The 10,777-nt window shown below is 38.6% G+C and overlaps 1 pseudogene; it reads left to right on the forward strand.

Annotated features, from left to right (window-relative positions):
- Positions 1-8,614: 8,614 nt before the first annotated feature.
- On the forward strand, positions 8,615-9,113 carry LOC112583551 (annotated as a pseudogene).
- The last annotated feature ends 1,664 nt before the right edge of the window (positions 9,114-10,777 follow it).

Below are 10,777 nucleotides of genomic sequence, written 5' to 3' on the forward strand. Positions count from 1 at the left end.
AGTCATCCCAAAAAATGAATTAAAAAGAAGGACACTAGCAATGGCACCCCACTCCAGTCCTCGTGCCTGGAAAAGCCCGTGGACATGGGAGCCTGGTGGGCTGCAGTCCATGGGGTCTCGAAGAGTCGGACACGACTGAGCTACTTCACTTTCACTTTTCACTTTCATGCATTGGAGAAGGAAATGGCAACCCACTCCAGTGTTCTTGCCTGGAGAATCCCAGGGACGGGGGAGCCTGGTGGGCTGCCGTCTATGAGGTCACACAGAGTCAGACACGACTGAAGTGACTTAGCAGCAGGTACCACAATGATATGACTGAAGTGTACTGATCTCTGAAGCCCAATTTAGCATAGATGGTAATTTTAGAATATCTGGAAGCTTGGCTTTTTGAAACTACCATGCAACAGACTTCACACAAGAATGCTACAAAAAAAACACTGCAAATACTATGATTCGTGAGTCATACAGTTGATTGACAAACCTTTTTGTTCTGTCCTCATTGTATGATCTATGATATAGGTGCAGAATGTAGGCTTCTATAGAGAGCAGTGTCTTCACCTTGTAATTAGCAAGGATGTATTGTTATGTCTTAAGAAGATACACATAGTTGATATTGCTAAGTAGTTTCCAGTGGTCTGGATTTTTAGTCTAAAATATTATGACTTTCAGTGAAATCTTGTTCACATTATGAAAGTCCAGTAATCTAACAGGTCAAAAATATTACCATAGATGGTTTACTTAGACAAGAAAAGGCAAGTGGCTCACCAAGTCCCTGTTAGTATACACAGAAAAGAAGGCAATGGGATGTTCCTAAAATACTTTCAATTTTATAGGGACATGTTAAAATATAAGGCATCTGGCAATGTCTGGTCTAGCCTAATGAAATCAATAGAGGTAGGCCAGAGCAGGAGAATCCTTATGGCCTGCAGATATGTAATTTGTGCTGCTGTCTGTGATTTGAAAACTGGAATAGATTTTTAATTTATGATTGAAAAGATTGAGTTCACCTTTGAACAGCTTACGTAAATTAGATTGCCCCCAAGTCACACTTGAAAAGTACCATAACCACCATCATCAGTTTCAATTTGTAAAATGGAGCCAATGAAATAGTCGCTAGGGGCACATTTACCCACCTAGCCCTTAAATTTTGCATAAATAAGAACCACCACCACCTCCAGCAGGCAAATTAATTTCAGACTGCAAAGATTTTTCTATTGAGAATATTCTGTTCAAAAGTTCAACTTCACAATCCCAGCACGACTGTACCAATGAATCAGCTCTAAAGCCACAGTGGAAATGAAACAGAGATCACTGTTTGGTTATGACCAATATTTTTGTACGTAAGTTGCTTGGAAGCCACTAAATTGTGCCTCTCTAAAAGACCTTAGTGATTTTAACTTCCTGATATCAGGTACTAGATGATATCAGATCAGATGTTTAAAGGGTCTAAGAAACCCAAAAGATGGTAACTAATATAATTCAAGTTAAAATTCTTAATTTCCTTCACTCATCTAGCAAAACTTACAAGAATGTTGTTAAGGGGGGAAAAAAATGTCAATTGCCCAAAGATTTAGAAGGCAGCAATTGGGTCTATGAATTCTCATTAAATTAGCTCCATAAATCAGACTCTATGGAATAACTCTGAAAAGCAAGCCTTATCTTATCCAGGAAAACCCACTGTATATATTTAAAACCTCATAAGATTCTATTACTTATGCTGTATATTGTATTAAGTAAGCCCATTTAAAGTATACACTTTAGCTTCCTTAAGCCAATGTTTTTACAAGTTCATGACCATGATGAAATATATTGCTTTTCAGAATACATATCCTTTATGCCTATCATAACTATGTTCTACCAATTAAATTACACCAACATTTATGGGACAGAGTTCTCTAGAAACAAAGACTGTGTTTAATGCCTGCAGTGACACCTACTGGTAATAAAGTACACCTAATTCTTAAAGATATTTGAAGTAATAATATCACAGGTCCATACTTTTCATTCTCAGGGCCCAAATTCACCAGCCACAGCAAATTCTTTCTTCTCATCAGAAAACTCGCTTGATTAGCTTTTCGGTAGCAGAAAATGCATGCAAATAATATCTTCTTTTAGAGAGTGAGGATTTGGCATGCAGTAGTTTGTGTTATCTTTTTGAGTATGATGAAGACATGCCCTTTTATGTTGGTAACAGATCGTCACAAATCATTTCATTTATGCCTATGCAAAACCAGATGTCTCCTCTTAGCCAAGATGCCCATGAGAGATAGCGTTTCTGACAAACTGAGAAGATGAAGGGAAACGAAGGCCGTTCCATGAACGGCAGGTTTATGGGACAGTCTTCTCTACTGTCATCTCTGAGGGCCCCTGAATAAAACCCATATCCCCTTTTAACAATGTGGTCTTTTCACAGAGGTTTGGCACACATGATAAGCATCAACTCCTCAAGGCCAAGTTGAAACCTCCCCAAATTCTGTGGCCCCACATTTCCCATAAGCCTGATGCATGCAGCTTTGTCTCCCATGACACTTGTGTCCCCCAAACACATCATTCAGTCATATCCTTCTCTCCCTCACTCCTCTATAAAACTGTATAAAGTATTCAAATCCTAACAGGCCTTTTCTGACTGTTCTACCACCCATACTTTCCCTGAGTTTGAACTCTCATATTCTCCAGTCTGTATTGCACCACTAAGAAACTGCTTCCATACTCTTCTTTAATCACTACTACTAATACTTACAATAGAATCCATGTATAGTTGATCCATAAAGTTCTGGAAATATGCTAAACTAGAGGGAATGACTTGAATTTTATAATGACCCTTCAATTTCAGTACTACCTTCTTCATTCCTCAGATGAAGAAACTGATGCTCAGAGGAGTCAGATCCTCTGTTCCAGTTGACACATCAGACAAAGTCAGGATTAAAAACCAAATCTGTCATGTGTTTCAAACCTCTTCTTCAGTGATGACACATGTGTGTTATCTGTAAGTTCTATCCCCGCCCCCATCCTCCAGCCCCTGTGGCTGTTGGGACCATTCCATCTTCTGCAGGCTGTCCCCATTCTTTCCCACAAGGAGTGATAACTTTCTAGTAAGTCATTGCACCCTCCATCAATTGGTGGAGTTTCAGAAAAACTCTTCTGCTTTTGCCTAAAAATTAAAGATAATAGAGAGTGACAGACCTATTGTAATTTTGTTAACAGTGTCATATGGCAGCTTCTGAATGTCATACCTGTCTTTGTGGCTCCTTACTGGTAGTGCAGTGGTTGACCAAGAGCCTTTATAAAATCTGCCAAGCCAGTCTGTATGATACTACAATGGTCAATACCTGTCATTACATATTTGTCCAAACCCATAGAATGTACAACAACAAGGGTGAGACCTAGTGCACCCTGTGGACTTTGGGTGATGATGATGTGTCAGTGTAGGCTCATTGATTGTAACAAAGGTACCTCTGTAGTTCAGGATGTTGATAGAAGGGGAGGTTGTGGCTGCATATGAACGAGGTGTGTGTGTGCATGCCAAGTCACTTCAGTCGTGTCTAACTCTGTGCAACCCTATGACTACAGCCTCCCAGGCTCTTCTTGTCCATGGGGATTCTCCAGGCAAGAATACTGGAGTGGGTTGCCATGTCCTCCTCCACGGGATCTTCCTGGTCCAGGGATCAAGTCCGTGTGTGTCTCTTGCATGGGCAGGCAAGTTCTTTACCATTAGTGCCACTTATATATAATAAATCTCTGTACTTTCTGCTCAGTTTTTCTGTGAACTAAAAACTGCTCTAAAATTAGTGTATTAATGAGAAAAAAAAAACCGCCAATGCCTAATTTCACTCCACACAATAAATCAAGAATCTCTAAGGGTCAGTTGTGCTTTAGTTGCTAAGTTGTCTCCAACTCCGCAACCCTATGGACTGTACCCACCAGGTTCCTCTGTCCATGGTATTTTCTGTCCATGGCAAGATTACTGGAGTGGGTTGCCATTTTCTTCTGCAGGGGATCTTCATGACCCAGGGATCAAACTTGGGTTTCCTGGGGTCAGACCTCTATATTAGCTGTTTAAAGTTCCCCAGGGAACTCTAACATGCAGCCAGGGTTGAAAACTGTTGTGCTGTGTCTCCTGTGTATCTGGCATGCCTCTGGCCTTCAGGTTGCTAAGTTCACTCTAATCACAGACACACTAGAGTCATCCCCATGGTGATTCCTCAATCAGGAAGCAATATATGATATATAAAAATAATGTAATCATATATACAGGAACATATATACTAAGTGTGTGTGTATTTTTATAAAATATGTTCTATAAAGCATATTTTATTTAAATATATATATATATGAAAATACATGTCTCTAGTAGGGTACCAGGTATGCCGTAACATAGCATCAACCACTCACCTCACTTCTGAGTCTTTGCTCCAGAGGCCCTGACATCTGATTTTTTTTTTTTTTCCTGGTTCCCACTAAGAGACTGGAGTTGCCAACTTCTACACTGTGGGTTTGAGTTCTTGCCCCAGATTTGGCCTTGAAGACCTACAGCTATTGTCTGCTCTCTTGCCATCCTTTTCCTTCTTGTGTGTATTCACATGTGTTCATAGAAATCAAGAACTTTCTGCAGTGTTTCTTCCCTGCCCATGGGAGCCCTGAGCATGCTGCTTCCTGAACTGCTAACCTGGTAAATATTAACTCCAGGTTTAGCAGTCATGAAAGTGTTCATGAACCTTGGTGCTAAAGACAACACAGAGCTCTGAGCGCATCCCCTCCCCACCTGTACACTCCTAGGCAAGGGTGAATATACTCAGTCCTACTTCATTTCACTAGACTATAAGCTCTTTGAGGGCAAAAGGCTTACCTTATTCATCTCTATCACTAAATACAGCACCTGATACATCTAAACAGGTATTTAAATATCGGTACAGTGGTGAACAATTCACTTGCTAAAGGGGAAGTTGTTGTTCAGTCCTCAGTCATGTCCGACTCTGCGACCCCATGAACTGCAGCACTCCAGGCTTCCCTCTTCCTCACTATCTCCTGGAGTTCACTCAAACTCACGTCCACCGAGTCGATGATCCATCAGACCATCTCATCCTCTGTCATCCTCTTCTCCTCTTGTCCTCAATCTTTTCCAGCATCAGGGTCTTTTCTAGTAAGTTGGCTCTTCGCATCAAGTGGCCAAAGGATTGGAGCTTCAGCATCAGTCCTTCCAATGAATATTCAGGGTTGATTTCCTTTAGGATTACTGGTTTGATCTCCTTGCTGTCCAAGGGATTCTCAAGAATCTTTTCTAGTATCACAGTTTGAAGGCATCAATTCTTTGGTGCTTAGCCTTCTTTGTGGTCCAACTCTCACATCCATACATGACTACTGGAAAAACCATAGTTTTGACTACATGGACCTTTGTCAGCAAATGGAGATGCAGGTCCAATCCCTGGGTCAGGAAGATCCCCTGAAGGAGGAAATGGCAGCCCACTCCAGTATTCTTGCCTGGGAAATCCCATATACAGAGGAGCCTGGTGAGCTACAGTCCATGGGGTCGACAAAGAGTCAGACATGATTGATCATCCATGCACTCTTTAAATATTGTAAATGAATAGTCTTTCATGTTTCCTTGCTGAGGCTCTGAAATATGTTTAGAGAGCTGACACTACCTTCTGCCATTATTAAAATATGGACTTGGGCTATTTTTTCCAATTTGTGATTATGAGAGTTTCTGCTAAGTTATTCCTGTGCTTCACCTGAACATTTTTGAGAAAAGTCAGATTGTGAGATAGTTACATAAACTATCTGGTGTCATTGGCACTCCATTCTAAGCAATAAAAAGGTGCACCAGAATGTCATGATATGTTATTTTATTGAGCGCTTAATTTGATTTGGGAATAGATGATAAATTACTCCCCAATAGGAAAAGGGGTTCTTTTCTTAAGGCTGAACATAGTGCCCATTATTAAGTTTCAACTTGACTATTTCTTAGCTCTCTGACCACTTCTAAGTTACTTAATGGTGTCATTGTGGGGTAATTAGTATGTATTTTTTTGTACTAAGACTTATGTACCAGTTACAATGTATGTAACAATAATGGCAATCATTATAGTCATCATTATTATTGATTTTAGTCACTTCTCCATAAAAAGTTAAATGTTGATTTACCCTACAATTCAAAGATAAAATCCGTCATCAATCTACATTGTATTTGGTAAAGTTTGCAATTTGCTAATCAGTCAGTAGCCTTAAAAAGCAATCTTTCATTGCCATGAATGTATTATTCAGAAGTACATTGGCCACCATAGCTCAGAAAACATTTTGGTTATGTCAGGAAAGTTTCAATAAAGCAAATTGTATATATTTGTCATCTATGCCAATCAACTAATATCCAAAGAGCATCATTGTGTTCTACAGATGTTTTATGAGGAATGGACGATCTTAGTTCAGTTTAACTACCAGATCTCCATAATTTATGCTAATACCCTAATTCTCAGACAGTTTTTTATAATTTCTGCTTCACAATAAAAAAGAAAGATCAAGTCAGTTCTACTAGATAGAGAAGAGTCAGAGTTTGGATCCAATACTGGTGTATTTCATATGTCCAAGATTGTTTTGATCCCCTCTAAGTATAAAATTATAACACTTTAGAATAAGAATGATGCAGCCAGACAAACCAGATGTTTGTTTCTGTCTGTTTCGGACTGTGATTTTTTAAATACAGCCTAAGGTAAAGTCTGATGAATACTTGATATGGTGATGAAAGTTCCTACAGTGCTTCCAGGGTTGCATTATTTGATTTGAATTTCAGCCTGATGTCAGGACACTGGTGGGGTCTTATTATGCCATTTTATAAAACGCTTTCTATGTGCCTGATGTGGTATACATTGAAATGTATATATGTACACACATAAATGTTTGTGATTGTTATTTAAGGTATTTCAAGTAAGCATTAAAACATCGAAACCATCTGATTTGCATTTTTCAGCAAGAACCAACATATGTATTTATTTATGGGAACATTTTTGGCATAAGACTTTCTATTAAAATCATAACAAAAAGCTTTCTCTATCACCCTGGGGAATCTGGCAATCAGCCTACCTCCTACTTAGATCAATCTTCACCATCTACCCCAGTCTTCTCCCACCCACCATATGCATACCTTAAAGCTGTAGTCTTGCCTGGAGCTAGTGTTGTGGAGACACAGAAAGTTGTATAAGGCAATACTTATTAACGTGGCTGCAACCCCCATAATCTCCAAGGTCGCCTAGGAATCCACAGATTGACCGTCTGTCATTTACGTAGTTCTGTTTTCATGTTCTGTAAAATGGGCACAAATATATTTTATATTACACAATTTAATAACTCCCAATAAACTGCTGCTGCTGCTGCTGCTGCTAAGTCGCGTCAGTCATGTCCCACTCTGTGCGACCCCATAGACAGCAGCCCACCAGGCTCCGGTGTCCCTGGGCTTCTCCAGGCAAGAACACTGGAGTGGGTTGCCATTTCCTTCTCCAATGCATGAAAATGAAAAGTGAAAGGGAAGTCGCTCAGTCATGTCCGACTCTTCGTGACCCCATGGACTGTAGCCCACCAGGCTCCTCTGTCTATGGGAGTTTCCAGGCAAGAGTACTGAAGTGGGGTGCCATTGCCTTCTCCCCCCAATAAACTAATTGAATACAACTGTTTGAATGCCCTAAGGCTGGGAGAGCCACACTGCTGTCAGTCTTGAAATTTCCTAATTTAAAGTCAGTCTATCTTACCAGTTTAAACTTAATCAATTTCTGGTCCTTCAAATAAAGAGCATAATTTTTAAAATTATAATTATCAGTAATTACTATCACTAGTATGATGATGGTGATGATGGGGAGAAGGAGGAGATGGAGAAGAAGAAGAGCCTATTATCTTACAAGCAATATCATAATTTAGGTGTCTATACTCTGTATCCATGATTTCACCTAATTGTGAAAATTCTAATAGGTTAAATATAATTGTGATATCCATTCCATAGTAAATCTGAGAATTCAAGAGGTTAACTACTTGTCTAAGACAACACAATTAGAAAGTGGTAAAGCAGAGACTCTAAACCAAGAGTATCTGATGATGAATCTGTCTTCCTAATGACTATCCTGCTGCTGCTGCTCTAAGTCGCTTCAGTCGTGTCCAACTCTGTGCGACCCCAGAGACGGCAGCCCACCCGGCTCCCCTGTCCCTGGGATTCTCCAGGCAAGAACACTGGAGTGGGTTGCCGTTTCCTTCTCCAATGCATGAAAAGTGAAAAGTGAAAAGTGAAAGTGAAGTCGCTCAGTCATATCTGACTCCTAGTGACCCCATGGACTGCAGCCTACCAGGCTCCTCTGTCCATGGGATTCTCCAGGCAAGAATACTGGAGTGGGATGCCATTGCCTTCTCTGCCTCCCATAAAAATCATAAATTTTCCCTAATAATAATTAATACAGACAGTTCCTGTTAGCCAGCCTTGAGGTTCTCCTGAGATTGCCTCCTCAATACCAAGCGCCTGTGTCTGACACAGCCAGTGTGAAACTGAGACAATCCTTCCAAGCCGCCAGAATAATCAAGAGTTTTGCCTGGACCTTCGAGCACAAACCATGATAGTGAGGAGCCAGACGGAAAGCAGACTATGGCGCTGAAACGGATTAATAAGGAACTTAGTGATTTGGCCCATGACCCTCCAGCATAATGTTCTGTAGGTCCAGCTGGGGATGATATGTTTCACTGGCAAGCCACAATTATGAAACGTAGTGACAGCCCATATCAAGAAGGTGTATTCTTTTTGACAATTCATTTTCCTACAGACTACCCATTCAAATCACCTCAAGTTGCATTTACAACAAGAATTTATCATCCAAATATTAACAGTAATGGCAGCATTTGTCTTGATAGTCTAAGATCACAGTGGTCTCCTGCTTTATCTATTTCTAAAGTACTTTTATCCATTTGTTCACTGCTATGTGATCCAAACCCAGATGACCCCGTAGTGCCAAAGATTGCATGGATCTATAAAACAGAGATAAGTACAATAGAATATCTAAGGGATGGACTCAGAAGTATGCCATGTGATGCTTCCTTAAAGTCAGAATAACCTGCATTGTAGCTGGAATAAACTTTAAATTACTGTTCCTTTTTTGATTATTTTTTATCGAGCTGCTCCCCTATCAGACCTCATCTTTTTTAATTTTATGTTTTGTTTACCTTCCTCCTTTCATTCATATGTTCATCTGAGAAGACTTAAGTTCTTCCAGCTTTAGACAACATCTGCTTTTAGAAACTGTAACGTAGTTACAAGAGAAGAGTTGCCCAAGATTCAGAGTTTTTTAAAAAATGGAACATGTGTATTATGGTGCCAATGTCTTCACTCTAACTTGATTATGAGACTAAAACCAGTCCTCACTGCTCTAACATGCTGAAGAATCATCTGAGAGGGAGGGAGATGGATTCTGAGTTGTCACATCAAAGGAAGCAGCATTATTCTAGCAGCATCCATTCTGGTTTAAGCCTTCCACTGTTAGAGATTTGAGGTTACCTGATATACTTTACACTCATAACTGATGTGGCTGGAGAATTGACATTGAATTTAAAACGTCAGAAGAACAGAAAATGTGATGTATTTTATGCATGTCAATAAAGGAATGAACTGTTCTTGTTCTACAGAGAATGGATATTAGAAGTCAAACACCCTTTGTATTCCAAAATAGGGTCTCAAAACATGTTGTAATTTTCATTTAAATTGTTAGGAGGCTTGGAGCTATTAGTTAATCTGTCTTCCAATACTCTGTTTAATATATCACTGAATAAATGATGCAAGTTGTCAGTGGATGAGTGATCAACTAATAGCTGTGCTAGTAATTCATTTATATTTCTTCAATAAAATTGCATAAACCAAAAAATTACTACAATCTGTACGTATTTTTCTCGTTGTTTGAACATGTACTGTGTCAGTTATATTAAGTACTTTCATGTCTATACACAATGCTTTATTTAATCTTTATATCCCCTCAAGTTGGGGTTTATTAACTGCACATATACACTTTTCTCTGCCCATAATGACATGTATTTAAGGGTTTTATTGAAATATATTTCCCTGATTAACTACCTCCATATATTTAAGAAAATGATAATTTTGAAACTTTCTGAGGAAAAGGGAACTGGTTAGATAGAACAAAATGACGGAGAAATTCACCATAGGCCCTTTTCTACATTTTTAATTTTGAAGCAGATTTTTTAAATCATAAAACCAATGCTCTGAAATAATAGGAAAATGCATGGAGAAAATAATGGTTGATTATAAAAGTAAAATATTGTTAAAGGAGACAGTAAAATACAATTTGGCAACATTAATGGGGAAGCTAGGTAGAAAAAGATTAAATGAAAGCATTCTAGCCATTACTGCAATTAAATTAGCAATAAATTATATTTTTTAGTTTGAACATATTTTTGAAACTATGTATCACATCCACAAATAACTGAAAAATTAAAGTGGAAATTGTAAAATATACAGAATAAATAGCAAAAATTAAAATTGAAAAACTAGAAAGAAAACCTATAGAAGATAAAAGAACAAAACAATCACAAACAGAGCAAAATTGATAAGCTAATAAACAGCCAAACAAATAAGCAAATATTAGAGCAATTTATTTGAAAAAGTCAATGCAATCAGAAAATAATTCAGTAAATCAACCAAGAAAAATAGTTTATACAAATAACAAATTTTAGTAGTTAAAAGAAACATGGTTCACATACAATGAACAATTTTACATCAAGAAAACTTCAGACAACAGAAATG

Source organism: Bubalus bubalis, chromosome 3 (genome assembly GCF_019923935.1).
Source record: "Bubalus bubalis isolate 160015118507 breed Murrah chromosome 3, NDDB_SH_1, whole genome shotgun sequence".
NCBI classification, from domain to species: Eukaryota; Metazoa; Chordata; class Mammalia; order Artiodactyla; family Bovidae; genus Bubalus; species Bubalus bubalis.